This window comes from Onychomys torridus, chromosome 16 (genome assembly GCF_903995425.1).
Source record: "Onychomys torridus chromosome 16, mOncTor1.1, whole genome shotgun sequence".
In the NCBI taxonomy this organism is placed as follows: Eukaryota; Metazoa; Chordata; class Mammalia; order Rodentia; family Cricetidae; genus Onychomys; species Onychomys torridus.
In genome coordinates, this window is record NC_050458.1 from 19,377,680 (window position 1) to 19,395,071 (window position 17,392).

The 17,392-nt window shown below is 43.9% G+C and overlaps 1 protein-coding gene across 1 annotated transcript in view; it reads right to left on the bottom strand.

Annotated features, from left to right (window-relative positions):
* Window positions 1-17,392, bottom strand: part of Ext1 (exostosin glycosyltransferase 1) — a 288,694-nt gene that overhangs the window by 52,237 nt on the left and 219,065 nt on the right. The window lies entirely within an intron of this gene.

Sequence of the window (17,392 nt, forward strand, 5' to 3'; positions counted from 1 at the left end):
TAGTTTCCACTGAGATCAAATGACCACGCATCCAGCAAGGCCTCTGGAACTGTAGAAATAAAACCTAGATTACTCTTACTCCCCTCCCCCCAAGAAAGAAATGGGGAAAGGAGGGAGGAAAAGAAAAGAAGAAAGGAGGGAAGAAAGAAGGAGGAAAGGAGAGAAGAAACAGAAGGGAGGAAGGGAAGAGAAAGAGAAAAGGAGAAAGGAATTGTAACGTATGGAAACAGCTGAGCTCACACTAAGAAAGTCAGACTATGGAAAGTGTAAGTTTCCAACGTAATCAATGAAGACCTTCCTATCTGATGTTTGGGGCATGGTATCTGTGCTTCCTGTAACAACAAAGCAGGGAAATCCTGAAATCAAAAGTTTAACTGGCTGGAAGGCAGAACAAAAAAGTTATTTAGTTTAAACACCCCAGATGAAAACCAGGGAAGCCAGAGAAGGCAGAACCACCTGCCCAAGATACCACGAGAGCAAACTAAGATGAAAAGACTTGACTCCAAATGAGCAGAGAAAGACGGCTTGACAATAGATCTGGACTCTCGTTCTCACCTCCAATCTAAAAATAAGAGGACATCCCCTCCCATGTGTGTGGGGGGCTGGCATTCTAAAAGAACAGTGGCTGTTCTTTGATGAAGCCCAATTTCCCCAGAAGTGCCCAAGCTGGCTTAAATAACTACCTGGGGGGAGCCTGGCTAGTGCCATGTTTCAGATTTTTTTTTTTTCCTCCTCCAACTTTTATTCAGAAGCTGCTGAAGTCATAACACATTCCATTACATGAAATGTGCTTAAATGATCTAAGAAATCTGGGCAGCTGGCTGGGCACACACACACATACTGTCAGCACTATTTAATTTATTTCATGCCTGTGTACACAGCATGCCCACACCCTAGCTACTGCACAATATGGATTACCAGACAGTTTAAGGTTGTTTCAATACCCCTTGTTAGGATATTTAAAGGTAAAATGCAGGCTGATCGGTGCCATTCTCTGGACACTGTGTTTGGGTCCTTGTACAAACAGTTGGGGCCAAAGGCACATAGACAGACAGGACAGATGAAAATGTGGTATCTGCCATAGCCTGAAAGGGAAGTAACCATACAGCTGGCAGGGAATTCCCATAGAAACTCCTACAACTAATCGCAATGATGCCACTAATGACAAAGAGCATCTACTGACAATCTATGACTCTCTCCCCTCTGCAGAGCACTTTATGTCCACTTGGCCAACTGCCCTATCAAAACCACTACAAGGTGAGCAGTAGTACGTACCATACTCCACACCACCTTTCCTTGATACAGGAAGGTATGCATGTATCACATTATGCTTCCCAGCCTGAACTTGAACTTCTGGCCCAGTCTCTTGAGTGTTGGGATTGCAGGCTTTACAAAGCCCAGCCTTTCCCCCGGTTTATGGAAGAAGGAACGGAGGCATACAATCTAATTTGTCTAAATTCACTTTAAAAACCGACAGGAGGTACAAACTGAGACAGTTTGTTCCTGGGGCCCAAGGAGCGAATTCCAATGCCACTGCTTTCCTGCCCTGCTGCATCTAGAGGGTGTCTTGGGCCAGCTAAGTGAGCTGTAGCTTGAAGGATCCCAGAAGGACGACAATGGAATCTATTGGACTCAAGTATGTTTTTCCAACCAGAGATATGTCTGGCATTGGTCAGAGCTTTTATGTGGGTGCTGAATCAGACATGAGACCCTTCCTGGGGCCATCCTCTGCCTAGGGTATTCTTCCCAGTTCGTGAGAACACAGAACAGGGGCAAACCAAAAGCATGTTCAGTTCCACCTCTGGAAGGCAGAAACTTTAACGTCTTTTCCTAAGACTTTATGTGATTTTTACTTTCCCAACTTGCCATGGGGCTTTGACACCAAGACCTACAAACTGCCTTTAGTTCCTCCACAGGCTGTCTTCTAGTATGTCCCTCTGTGTGGGGGGGTCCTCTAGGTCATGAGGACAGGCTAGGTAAGAGACATCAAATAAAATGTCAGACACAAGGACATTTCATACATTCATTTGTGCATTCATTTGTCCGTCCACCTACCCATCCATCAGTAATTCTTACTGGAATCCTAAAGTACCAGGCATTCTATCATCAGGAGCACCACAACAAACCCATTTACTTTAGAGAATTCACTGTCTTGTTTGGGAAGCACACAATAAAATCAACAGCTACAGTGAATCATAAATGTCTCTGTGCGGACACATGGAAAAGAAGTCTGACCCTCTTGGAAGATAGGGATTAAGTCGAGACCTACAGGACAGTGCTGAGCAAAACCGGAGCTGGAGATTCAGTGCTGACAGTGGCCAGGAAGACCATTAAAAGCTTTAAAATACATTGTGGGAAGCAAAATGCACAGGCTACAGCTATTCACCTAAAGAAACCAAAGACATCTTGCTGTGAGCTAGAGTTAAATCTGTGGGATGTTATGCTGGGAAATGAGTGTGATGAAAGCCTGGAGGTCTAGGCAGGTGAACACTTTCCCTTAACTAGTTGATTTTGTTAGACACTTGCAGGTGCCCGCTGAGCCCTAGCTGAGGGGCAGCTGGCACGAACCCGTGTTACAGACAGACAGGAAAGGGAGGCAGAGGCAGGAACGCACCTTCACAATCTGACTGGAGTCAATGAAGAACGCTGAGGACGGTTAGCGTTCACTCCCCTTGCTCTTCCCCCAGGACCTGCCACCTCCCCTATTTCAGTCCTTATTCATGAACCCCGATTCCTGTTGCTGCAAAATCCTGCAGGCTCTGCAGAGATGGTGCCTCGTCCCTAAATAATCATATTTTCACAGTAATTAAAAGGCAAATTCCCCAACTCCCTAAATGCATGAGCAGCATGAATGCCTGCATTTTGCCCTAACACTTTACATCTCTAGGGTGAGGAAAAAACCATGCTATGAAATAACGGTAATGACTTAATTGCAGGAAGAATCAGCTGTGGTCGTGGTCTGGGTAAAAAAGGGAAGCCAGTCTCAGCCAGGATGTCCCGCTAGGGAACAGAACTGTTGGTAGGAAGAGCCCAGGGATCTCCCTTCTGCCCTTCCATAAGTACTAACTATCTCCCTGGGCTGGGAGAAGCCACTGAAGACATTTTCAGCTACAGTGACGAGGCTACCCCGCTGATTCTAATCCCTAAGGGAGAGAGGTGAGCAAGGGAATTCTAGTTATTAAGGAATTGGTTTGAACTAGAGCCAAAACAAAAAAAGCCACAGCTGGGTTTTGCCGAACCAAGACAGCAGCTTTCATCCACCTTCCTCTTAGACTAATTTGGGAATTATAGCACCTACTCAAGAGTGTCCCCTGCTGCAACTGAGATGGCAGTGTGGGGTCAGACCAGGCCAAACCACCAGCTGCTGATCCATTAGAAACACAATGGAAGAAAAAGTTGGAACAAATACGGATGCACAGATTCTGTTTCTGTATTGCACATCGAAGTCCTATGGAAAAAGTAAGAACGTAGCTAGTTAAGAGTCTATGGAAGAGATCAGAAACCACATGAAACTCGTAAAATAATACCTTAGCATGTGGAAATGATGCTCATGTAATGGCCATGACAACTGACCACACACATATGTGCTCAGGTTCACATACAGTACCACATTCTATGTGTCCCTATATGTGTGTGTGGTGGGGCGGGTGTGGGGGGAGGCCGGAGGAGAGTCAAAATCATGCAACAAACCCATTCCACTGAAGACTGAGGCTGGCAGAGGTTTGATCATCTCTCCAGATGTGGTTCTTTTGTTTGTTTGTTTGTTTAGTTTAGTTTTGTTTTGTTTTCTGAGACAGGGTTTCTCTGTGTAGCCCTGGCTGCCCTGGAAACTCACTATGTAGACCAGGCTGGCTTCTAAATTGGAGATCCACCTATCTCTGCTTCCCAAATGCCTGGATTAAAGGTGTGCACCGTCACTGCTCAGCTTCTGTCCAGAAGTCCATAGCTAAGATTACAACATGTGGAAGCTCTGTGAACTCACAGTGTGAGATGCTGTTAACTTCAGTGGTGTTTCATACTGGTAGCTTCGATGTCATGCAGAAATAGGTATAAATGAGCTGTTTCAAAACAGTGTTCACACAAAAGATAGTGGAGCTCATGGGTAATTCAAATAAAGTACCATGGAATCTTAAAACACAGAACTCAGGCATGCTGATTTCCAGGCTGTGTGGATGCTACATCCTACATAAATTAAAACATTCATATTCTGAGCCCCTTCCTCTCTCCCATAGGATATTAGTCATTTATATGTTCAGTTGTCTGAAATCATCTTGAGCAAGCAATCATTAAACACGACAGGAATGTTCAACTTACCCATCCTGTGAAATCCTCTCAGGGACTGAACAGGCACCAAGCCTGTTCATCATGATTGCCCCTGGAAACTCTAGGTTAAGGATGAGGGAGATTAAGTCAGTGGCTGCTTATTTAAAATATTTTTAAAGGAAATAATAAAATAATTGAGAATGCTGCTCATGGTAGCATATGCATGTCACCCCTGTATTGAGGATGAAGAAGGAGGGTCCCAAATTCAGGGTCAGTATAGGCTACATAGGCAGCTTTCCCCTCAAACAGGAACAACTCAAACAAAATGAAACAAGAAGAAGCTCAGAATATTTGCCAAATTAAAGGAGATTTCAAACACCATTCTTGCTAATCCTGATGCAGAAATCTGAAGAATATGATAGTGGAGGTGAGTGTTATATGAATCTACAAAATATTAAAGACAGAAAACACCTAACTGACTTCAAGCCCAGGGCTTATATGCATACATTACTTCTGGGGTGTTTCAATCCTATCATAAACAAGCTACAGGAAGGAAAACGTCCATGAAAGAAGTGTGCTCAGTAACTTTATTCTTGTGGGGCACTAGTGTACATTTCTTTACTACTGAGCTATTTTAATTGTATTGAGTATATATTTTGGTTGCACAGAGATACATATATATTTTAACATGTTTTCAATTACACACTAGGGATTCAGTAGCGTCCTTTCTAACCTAAGATGTGTATATACAGCAGAGATGAATTTCTGACAGGGGCTCTAACTTTAGCCACCGATTATAAAGTATCACGGGCACTGCCCTGCTCACCGGTACATTTGCTTTACTCTAAATGGGGCCTAACAATGCCAACATTTTCAAATTAGCAGACTTCCTATCAAGATTGAGATCTTAGACTTCTCGTGACAAATGAGAAGTTCCAGGAACTCTGGCTGCACTTTCTCAGAGAAAAATGGCAGGCACTGAGCTATCTTTACTTCCTTTGTGATGGCCCCTACATGGTTACAGGAGTCATATTGTGCTAGTAGCTCCTTGTATACACTCGAAGTGGCTGGAGGTCACAAATGGTCCCTAGGAGAAGACATGCTAGGCAGAGCCATCTCCTCCAGTGACGACTAACTACTTGGCTTCAACAGGAAAACACTTCATGTGGTCTACAGAATCAGCCAGAGTAGACACAAACACCTTGAGCTTCTTTTTCAAGAACCTGGCTTTCTTCTACCCACCCGAATAATTTTCCAGCCCTCAATATAACACCAGGGGAACCAACAGCCCACTCTGCAGTGGAGAAGCATCTCCTGAATTCCACAGGGCAGCCTGCTGACCCTCGGCAGGCAGACCTGGCTGGGCTACTCCATCAAGTCTTATTCATAATTTATACAAGATACTCCGGCATGGAGGCTATGACATAAAACATCGATTGACAAAGGGAATGGCCTACCACTTTAACATATTTATGCAAAACAAGAAACTCTATCTATTTATTGAGCCTTGTAGGAAATTTAAGTCCTTATTTGGGGGTTATGAATGGAAGGCCAGAAAATTCCATACACTCTTTGAAATTTTTATCTTAGAACTCATGGTTAATAAAGGTAGTTCCCTCACACTTCCAAAGTGAGGGTGGGTGACAGGGGTACACATCTCTCCGTCTGTTGTCTGTTTTGTAGGGAAAGTATCTGCTACATGCTGTAACTTTGGTCCACATAATACACAGAGGAAAACTAAACAATTAATGACAACATTTCACTACATATTTTAATCCTTGGGTCCTAGTATGAAACTTTGTAAAGCGCATTAGAAAGAACTACTCACCACTGTGAATATGGTAATGTGTGCTCTGAAAGCAAACACTCATTCATGGCCATTCTGGCTGTCGGCAGGGCCACAAATGGGGATCCAAAGCCTTGCAGTGCCTCAGCCACTTTCAAAGATGGCATGGCCAGCATTAGCTACAGAGGCCTTCACAATCCACCGAGTGTAGCCACCGGATTCAGCCAGTAGATGGGGCACGTCCATATGGCAAGTGTCCTCACTGAACTGGCCTAGCAAGAAAGGCTGTAAGACCCTGCTTCCTCCTTCACACAAGAACCAAACAGGAGTGCAGGAATACATCCCTTCTCTAAAAGAGGTGTTTGGTCATTTCTGTGGCTGCTTTTTCATTCCTATTACATGGCAAATAACAGGGGGCTGGGATTAGTGTGGCAGGGGTGAGAAAAGCATCACTCATACTACTTGAATGGGTCCATCACTCATTCAGTCAACTTAAGCTTGCTCTGAGCCTGAATGTACTGAGCATTATTAACCCCTGGAGGAGTGGTTGGATCTCCCATGGGTCCCAAATGGAAACAGGATATGTTCTGCAGGACACACACTGGAGCTGCAGAGTGAGATGGAAACTAAAAGCCACCCAAGTGACTAGAGAGGCTGGGAGCTGGTATCCTAACAAAGACAGGAGGTCAGGGAAGCCTTCCATGCAGAAGCCTGGGTCCGAGGACTGTGGAGAACGCAGCTCCAGGGACAAGGGAAGAAGGATCCAGAAAGCAAACACAGGAATGCCGGGCAGCAAGTCCGTGCATTCTCCACACTTGCAAGAACAATGGAAACAAAGTCAGGCCCCGTGGGGGTGGAGGAGGGGCTGCTAGAGAAAGGAATGTAAGTGTCAGGGCCAAACACAATCCTCTGGCAGGGCACTGGGTGTCTCTGATTCCCATCTATTAACACACACCCCTAGGGAAGCCAAGGCAGATGAACGAACACACACACACACACACACACACACACACACACACACACACACACACCCCACTAACGAGTGCTTAATTTACCAGGAGTTCTTTTACATCTCTTATCTATGGAAACTTCTTTTTCATTACAATGTAACCACAAAAGCTAGGACCAATACATTTATCTCCTTTCTGCAGACAAGGAAACTAAAGCACAGAGAAGTTAAGTGACTTGCCCTTTGTCCCACAGCTTCCACATAGTACATCCCAGAAGAGGGCCTCAGCAGTCTGTTTTCAATGTCATTCTCATAACTCCTGCATATTGCGACACATCAATTGATTTCCCTACTTTGTAGGTCTTTTTGTGAGGGTGTTAAAGTCTAGACTTTTGGGGATGTCTGAGTATAGTTCAGGTGGCAGTGGGTACCAATACGATCTAAAAAGACAATCTATGATTTGGCAGTGAGTGTAAGAATAAACAGACCTTGCTGGGCAGTGGTGGCACACGCCTTTAATCCCAGCACTCAGGAGGAAGAGCCAAGAAGATCTCTGAGTTCAAGGCCAGCCTGATCTAAAGAGTGAGATCCAGGACAGGCACCAAAACTACGCAGAGAAACTTGTGAAAAAAAATTTAAAAACCACCCCCAAACACACACACACACACACACACACACACACACACACACACACACTAAATAAATAAGTAATGCCGAATTGAAGACCCTGACATTAATCCACGCACATACGAACACCTGATTTTTGACAAATGAGCCAAAACTGTACAATGGAAAAAAGAAAGTATCTTCAACAAATGGTGCTGGCATAACTGGATGTCAATATATAAAAGATTACAAATAGACCCATATCTGTCACCATGCACAAAACTCAAGTCCAAGTGGATCAAAGACCTCAACATAAATTCAGTTACATTAAACTTAATAGAAGAGGAAGTAGGAAGTAGTCTTGAACACATTGGCACCAGAGATCACTTCCTAAATATAACACCAACAGCACAAACACTAAGCACAACAATTAATAAATGGGACCTCTTGAAACTGAGAAGCTTTTGCAGGGCAAAAGATACAGTCAATAAGACAAAAAGCCTACAGAATGGGAAAAGATTTTCACCAACCCCACATCTGATAGGATTGATCTCCACAGTATATAAAGAACTCAAGAAATTAGACATCAAAATACCAAACAATCCAATTAAAAAATGGGCTAAAGAGCTAAACAGAGAATTCACAAAACAAGAATCACAAATGGCTGAAAGACATTTAAAGAAATGTTCAACATCCTTAATCATCAGAGAATGCAAATCAAAACGACTCTGAGATACCACCTTACACCTGTCAGAACGGCCATGATCTAAAACACTAATGACAGTCAATGTTGGAGAGGATGTGGAGCAAAGGGAACACTCCTCCACTGTTGGTGGGAATGCAAACTTGTACAACCACTGTGGAAGTCAGTATGGTGGTTTCTCAGAAAATTGGGAACTGAACTACCTCAAGACCCAGCCATACTACTCTTGGGCATATACCCAAGGAATGCTCAACCATACCACAAAGATACATGCTCAACTATGTTCATAGCAGCATTAATTGTAATAGCCAGAAACTGGAAACAACCCAGATGTCCCTCAACTGAAGAATGGATTAAGAAAATGTGGTACATCTACACAATGGAGTACTACTCAGCAGAGAAAAACAATGACAGCATGAAATTTGCAGGCAAATGGATGGAATTAGAAAAAATCATCCTGAGTGAGGTAACCCAAACCCAGAAGGACAAACATGGTATGTACTCACTCATAAGTAGATTCTAGATATAAAGCAAAGAACAATCAGACTGCAACCCACAGAACCATGGAGGCTATATATATATGGCATGGGGGACCCTAGGATGACTGTCGCTTAAAATAAAATTTGGTTTTACTCAATTACTGAGCAACCCTCATTGAAACATTATACTATGAAGATAAGAATTTATACTGTATCAAGCTGATAATAGAAAAATTAATTAATTAATTAACTCATCTAAAAAAAGAAAAAAAATTGAACTATTAAAAGAAAAAAACAAACAAACATATTTTGCTAAAGCAAAAAGGGGAAACTAGGGGCTCATGATTCCACTTCACATTCTGTTCTTTCCCTTGTTTTATATATTTAAAAATTTTTATCGGTGGATTCTGCTGGAGTATCCACTACAGATAAGCATTGGAGGGCTCCTGTTGCATATCACCCTCTGGAGTGATGGAAGGATCTTTCTACTAACACTTGGAGGGGACCCAATCTGGTGTTGGTGTGGGCCTGGGGTTCTGTTTATGTCTTTCCTCAGGACAATGAGATTTTTCATTGGGTTTCTGAGCACTGAGTGCGCCCTGTGGCTGCAGTTGAAGCCCAACATGGCAGAAACCTTTGTGAAAAACTCTCCCCTTCCAATGCCAATGGGGATTGAAAGCCCAATATGGCCAGCTTTGGCAAGCATTAATGTAAGCCTAGGAACTGCAACCATGCGGTTGAATTCTCTAGAACGTAATGTATGGTAACTGCTTTTTCAAGTATGTATGAGAACGTGTCACCCAGACACCTTGGAGATTAAGGATAATACTGAAGATCACTGACCTCCATTTATTAACAGTAGCATGCAAGCTAAGCATTTCCATTTTCACAATCCTATTCAAGTTGGAGTAGTACCTACTTCTCAGGAGTGGCTCTGTGCAACAATTTTTGGCCTCCTGAAATTCATTTAGCCCCCTTTGAAGATACCTTAAAATTTGTAAGCCTGAATGTAGCCATTATAAGACCATCAGTTCTGCTCCTTGTGAACTGCCTGTTTTTCCTTTATGGTCCTTAGTTGTTCTTTTGCAGAGCTGCCAGCTTAAGTTGTACCAGGATCAAGAAAAATGGGCCTCAGTGTTTCGTGTTCCTGGAGGAGTGTCCATGCCAGTAGATGCCCACACGCTCCAGACGAGAATTTGACATCACTGCTGCCATTGTTGCTGTTATAACAGTTACGACCACTGCTACTACTGTCTCAGGGATTGCCATTTCATAATTGGTTACTACAGCTAGCACAGTGGAGACCCTGGCAGCAAAAGTAGCTACCACAGTTAATTAATCTTTCATTCTATTGGGCATGACAAATTTAAATCAATAGTTATATACATTTCGATTGGCTTTGAAAGTTATAAATTTACAAACTCAAGTTCCATTTGCTTTTGGTATACCATCTTACAAGGACTCCAATTTGCAGTAAAGCTTGTTAAGGAAGGGAACGACTCAGTTGCCTTTAGCCTACTGGCTATGGGTAGGTTAAGACTTCTGTTGGTCTTTTCTGTGTCAAACACACAGATTGCAAGCGCAGCGCCACTTAGAGATCTTTGGCAACAGTTAAGTCTAAAGCTCTCACATGATTGAGCCTGCATGAAAATGAGTATTCAGAGATGGGTAATTCCAGGGGGGCGCTCAGCAACCTAAGACAGAGCGCCTGTGTGGCCTGGACAGGTGTCTCCCTCATGGGTAAAGTGACCTGCTGATGTCCCATGCAACCTAAGTCAGAAGCTCATTTTTTTTTAAAGTAAAAGGGGGGTACCTGTAGGGCTCTGGCCTCTGTTTTGGGTAATTATTGCCTTGCTTGTTGACCTTGACCTTGATATCCTCCCTATGCTAATTCCCTACAAGATTCCACCCTCCTGAATGCTTAAGGGAATTTCCTTGTCTGTGTATCCTGCATATTGGGCATTAACAGCTTAGATTGTAAAACACCTTTGTCCTTGGGGGTTCTCCCATTGTGCAGTAAGCCTGTATTTAAGACCTCCTCCCTCCTTCAATAAACAGCATTCAGCATTTAAAAAAAAAAGAAGAAAGGAAGGAAGGAAGGAAGGAAGGAAAGAAGGAAGGAAAATAAACAGACCTTAAGTGATCCAAACAGGGCAGCGCCTCCTGCTGGACACTATCTTCCTCAGGAGTTTGGGCTCTTTACAAGGACACCCTCAAGGACAGTCAATAAGGATAATGGACTTTCCAGGGAAATTTTGAACAAATACAGCTTGTGTCGGGACTCTCCAGAGGCTCCACGGCCTGGCTCCTTCCTCCTGCCAGCTCTACACACACCTTCAATGAGGGCAAGCTGAGGAGACTTACAGAAACAGTGCTGCTGTGGTCTTGTAAGGAGCCGGAGAGTTGAGCAGTATCTCACAGATGCACCCCAGGAACCCTGAGCTTGGTGGGAGTCCATGGCTGCTGCCTTTACTACCTGCTTAGCATCTTTCAGAGGATACAGTTGTTTTACACACACGGAGGTTAGGACTCCTGCTGCCAGTTCACTTGGTGCCTACCACAGTGCAATCCAGACTCTGCCACAGGTAATAAATTGCACGGCATTTAACCACACTGATACGTTTGCAATAGTCCTCTGTGTCCAGGGGAAGGGGAGTCATGGGGAGAAATGTATTCCAGCAAGATGTTAAAAAACACATCTTGGGCTGGGGACATGGCTCTGTTGGAATGAGTGTTTGCCAAAGATGCCTAGAGCCCCTGGTTTGATGGGAGCAATGGGTGCATCTTTACAGTTCCGGCACTTGGGATAGAGAGGCAGAAGGATCAGGCATTTGAAACCATCATGGGCTATATAGCCAATTTCAGGCCAGCCAGGGCTGCAGAAGACACTGTGGCGAAAACAAACAACAGCTGCAAAACCACAAAAGTCAGAACTTTTTCTAGGCCAAGGCACAGGTTTGCATGTTAGTTTCCACCTAAACAGAGTACCCTTGACCTTCTCCATTGACTGCTGCGCCTCAGGGGTAACCCATGGTCATCCGCCCATGGTGCTGCTCCTCTTCTCTGGCCTTGCCCCCCCCCCAATAATAATAAGTCACAGCTTAAGGGCTAGCAAGCAGGTTCAGTGGACAAACACCGTTTGCTGCCAAGTCTGATGACTACACTTCCTTGATGACTCCCTAGGACCCGCATGGAAAAAGAAGAGAACCGATTCCCCTGCAAGCTGTTCTCTGATTTCCACATGCATGTCATATAATGCTTATGCACACATGTGCACACACACAAACATACATACACACACCCCAAATAAAATGTAATAAAAATATTTTAAAAAGTAGAAGCTGTGGTTTCTTTTATGGAGTTCATACTTCCCGCATTTGTTCTTAATAAAAGATGAATTATCTTGACAGAGACCCAAAGCTCTCAGGGCCAGAATGAATATTTGAGATGAGCCCGCCAAGCTATGCAAACAGTTGTTGATTTTGTTGGAATCCCTTGTAAATTTCACGTTCTATTTGTTGGGTTTCTTCCATAGAGGCCAGGAGGCTCAAATAAACCTCCTTTACCATATCCAGTGGTAGAAAGGGACCTCTAGGATTATCTTCTAGGCAACATCCCCCTTGATTTCTAACTAGTGGGAAAACAACACCTATTGAGATTACTTAGCTGCGACTCCCTCTTGTCTTCCACTTTACGAAAACGCAGTTTTATCTCTCTTGGACCCTGGGTAGCTAGAGGATTTCACACCCATTGTTTCCTATCTCGTTTTACAGACAGGATGTAAGGTAAGCATATTTATTTCTGACTGTCACAGCTCACAGCAAGGCTATGGAGATGATGGCGCAAAGAGTATAAATCCTTGTAAATAACCAGGTGTCTGTGCACACGGAACGTTTAGAAATACATTCAAGTTGACAATGCTTACATGGAAGTATCCTGCTTTAATCTTCCTGCAGTTGCAAGGAGGAAAAGGAGACAAATTGGGCACTGTGTTTTATCCTTAGATGGAGTTTTCCCTTTCTTATGTAAATTCTAAATGTAGGAAAAACAGACCACTAAAATCTAAGCAGTATTAAAATATTTTTATCACTATAACATATAATTTTGAATGAAGCGGATCCTTTACCTCAAGGATAACTGATATAAATAGGTTCAGAAAGGTTGAATGTGTGTCCAAAGTAGCACAGCTAGTGAGGAGCCAAGCCAGAATGGAGGCCAGGTCCCTTGGGTACCATTTCTCTATTGCATTGCTGCATGCCTCTCCAGCTAACTAATGGAAGCAGTCACCAACCATCCCTCCTATCCCTCAGGATCACCCAGACCATCACTGGACTTTAGGCATAGTAGGGCCGCTCCAGAACCACCTGTGCGGGTAAAAAGGATACTTAATCATTAGGAAGCAGCCAGTAATCATTTCTAGCAACTCAGACTCTCGACTATTTAGGGTATGTGATTATCCATTCTTGGAGATGATTCTGGAAGCTGCTAGGCTGGATGTTTTTCTGGGTCAGTAGCTCTTTCTGAATTTACTACTAGGCTGCATGAGTGTTTGTCTAGGAATTTGTTTCCCTAGCCTTTCACACAAAGACAGAGAAAGATGTGTGATTTGCTTCATTCACAGACAGTTTCTACCCTTGGCAATGAAACCAACTCCCAAAATATAAATGACCCCAATGACACCACTGACTTTCCTTCCCTTCCCTTAAATCTACTCATTCCTTCAAAAAAGAAAACTTCCGGAAAGGCATAGCCCAAGAGGATGCGTGCTATGTAATACAAAAAGTGCAGCAGCAGGCAAGTGTGGGGTTTGGGCTGGGGGTAGCCAGCAGTGGGAATGGGCAGAGAGGGGAAGACAGGGGTAGAAAGTCAGAAATGTTCATCTCCGTGGGCAATTCAATTTCTAGCTGCTCCTTGGAGACAAAGCAATTAGTGTGGATTGTCAAGGTGGTTTGTGTGAATTGGCTACCTGCCCATTATGAATTGGACTGGGATTAACTAGCTCATTCCAAACACTCCACCAAACAGCAAATGGCCATATGAAAGTGATTTGCAGTCACCTGCAATGGGGCTGGATTAAAGCCTCGAGGGTAAAACTTGATAACCTCCCAGCAGCCTTCAGTAAGCCTTAAGACTCCTTAAGATCTACCCACTGTCTTTAAACATTCTCCTTTCCCTACCTCATGCTCTTGCTTTAGTAAAGAGCCCTCTTGCCCATTGGGAAGCTCAGGGCTATTCTGTAAGTAAGCATACTTACTACCCCACTGAACAACCCATGGCTAATTTTTACTAGTAACACCACAGCTTGCTGGCTCTGATACTTGCAATTTTCGAATCCCCAGGGGAGAGACAGGAGCAATTAATTTGCAAGTTGCCTTCAACACACACATCCAGAACTGACCTACCTTAAAAAAAGAATAAACTCAGGAACTCCAGTATAAGGCCATTGTCACTAGACTCTATGTCTCAAATTTAACTAGACTTTCCAGTGGTGCCAAGCACCAAGCCTTTCCATTCTAAGCTTAGACCCTGGAACTCAGGGACCAGCACTAGCCCAGAAGAGCATACTCTCTCCAAAACGAACATCTTCAAGGAAGAGTCCCAGTGGACCTCCCCAGCAGCCATCTGGGGTGTCTTGGTCTATATGGTTAATTGCTATCCTCTTCCCTTTACCCTAGGGTGAGACTGAGCACCTCCATCAGCCTGTGACCTATATATATGCCACCAGGCACTATCCCTTCCCTAGGCCATGACATTTCATGTGGAGTGAGGAATCCTTTGAACCAACATGGCTGCTTATCTGGCAAAATTCTTTTTCTTCAATGTTGCTTCTCTGCATCAGAACCAGGTAGAAACTAAACCTGTTTGTTAGGGACCAAGATGTCAGGAACCAAACATAAACCATGGAAAGTATTAGCTAAACCAAAGAACAACTCATAAGCAGTAACCAGAGGCCTCCCAAGATAAGAGAACATCCCACAGTCAGGTGCCATGACAACCGAAGGTAAAGAGCATTCCAGGGTCAGGCAGCCTAGCAATAGAATATACTGCCCCTGACCAGTGACCTTAGCCGACATCTCGCAGTTGCACTATCTGCCTCACATGTCTTGCACCCCTTCCATGTTCTACACGCCCCTTTTCCCTTTCCCTCCTTCCTGCCCCTTCCCCCCTTATGCTATATAAGCCATGTGGAGAAAAATAAAGATTGGCGGCTTGATCAGAATTCTGTCTTGCTGTCCGTCTCTTTGTGTCGCCCTGTCTTTTCATTCTCTCCCACAGGTGGGTAGCCCCGTTGACACCCCGCTGGCCGGGGCACTGTTTCCATGCATCCTTACTACCATGGAAGATATTATACAGATACATAATTCAGAATAAATGTTGAGGTTTGGTCCAAATCCCAGCCTGTTACCTTCTGTCAGACCACGAGTCTCCCAGCCTCCTGCAGAGGCCAACTTCTGGATTCTTCTTGCTTCCCTGCCCTGGGGCCTTCAGGACCTGCCCAGAGCCAGATAGCTGCCAGACTCATTTTTCATAACCAAATCTGTGTTCCCTGCTGTGTGTGTTCTGTCTGGTGGGCTGGATGTTGCACCAGCACCCATGGGCCCACATCATTTCTCTGAGTCACTGTGGTGAGCAAGACTTCCCTCCAGCCCCACAACTTCTCTCTCAGTTTGCTCTGTGGATCTGGAGTCACCTACCCAGATCAGTTCCCATGCCCAAAAGGTAGGGCGATTAATGAAAGGATACCAACTTGCGAATCGCTAGAAAAGAAACTCCCACAGACAATGGCACTCAATTTCCCCATAAATAGCAGCTTGTTTCTTCTTCCCATAGGATCAGAAACTCAACCTGCAGGCCCAGATGTGAACTGAGTCAGCTAGGGGACTCCGGGGAAAGTTCAAGTCGATGAGAACAAGGTGCTCGGCAATGTCCTGGGCTCAAATGGATAACACAGTCAACTACTAGAAACTTTGAAACTACCCCCCAAACATCTGTGTTCTCATCGTAAATCATGACTGGAAATTCAATTAAAGCAAATTTGGTAAGTGTCCCTTTCTTCTGGCTGTACTGGCTCTCAATGAAGAATACTGTAGCAAGAATGGAACCCATTTTCATTAACACTGCATTTTACGGTATCCTATCTTAATGTCAGACATACAAACCACTGGCATAGGAATTCCTGACTTAAAAATTATCCCACTTGATTATGCTACATTTTAGTGGTTTCTATTTGAAAAATAGAAACTAGGGTTTAAATACTATAGTCATAAGTATTCATTTTTTGGTCATATTAATAGATAGGTCTATCATCTCTCTCTCTCTCTCTCTCTCTCTCTCTCTCCCTCCCTCCCTCCCTCCCTCCCTCCCTCCCTCCCTCCCTCCTTCCCTTCTCCTATCCTGGAAGTAAGCTTTGGCCACTAACTCATACTTTCAGAATGTAGGTAAAAGCTACATCAAACACAATTGTCCTTTGGATAATAAATTACTTCTTAAGATTTAGGGGTAAAAATACCACCCTGTATTTTAACATGAACGATAAAGCAAGAGGTAATGTGAAGTGAGCCTACCATGTGTGTTTAGCAAGAATGGCCCTAGGCTTTAGCACCCCTGATTCAAAGGGAAATGCCCTTTTTATACTTTTTTTGGGGGGGGGGGCTTTTTGAGACAGGGTTTCTCTGTGTAGCTTTGCGCCTTTCCTGGAACTCGCTTTGTAGACCAGGCTGGCCTCGAACTCACAGAGATCTGCCTGGCTCTGCCTCCCAAGTGCTGGGATTAAAGGCATGTGCCACCACCGCCCGGCTACCTTTCTATACTTTTAAGGCTTCGTTCATTACTCAACTACAATCAGATTTAGAAAACTTCAAAAGCACTTCATCTTGAAGATAACCAAACCCTTCCCAACTATTTCCACATTGGCTAATTTTTCTTCACACACATATAAGGCCAATGCTAAAATCATTCAATATAATAACGTACTTTCAGAGGGGCTCCTAGAGCACACTGGTGGTTTCACGGTACTTAGTGATGGGGGCACCTTTGCACCGTATTCCTCTTACAAGGGACTCCAGAGCAGAAGCACAGTTCTGCCGGATTCTGCAGGAATGTATTTACTGGGACACTGACACCAATGACAGGATCAAGTGACAGCCTCTTCCTTCAGAAAGCTCAGTCAGAAGCGCACATCCTTCACCCAGCAAAGGGGCTTTTTTGCATACATCTGTTTCAGTTCAGCCCCCCAGAGATGTCTAAAATCTAATTAAACAACTAATTTGCAAATATATTCTAATTTATTCCAGGCAGATTTTATTGGATGTTAAAATTATCTGACAATGAACCACATGCAGCACACAAGAGCAGGAACTCACTGAGGGGCCACAGGTTACTCAGGTACAAGAGTGGCTTATTATACTCTAGTCCACATAGAATTTTGTATCCCGAAGAGAAAACAAGATGGCATTTTCTCCATCATCATTAAGTCGCATGTTGCTAAAAATCTTTTAGCGAGCACAGAGGTGATGGAGCATGTCCAGGTGTGTTTCCTAACACGTTACCATGCATGGCATCTCCTTGAGGGCAGCAATGAGCATCACTGCTTGGAAGTAAAGAAT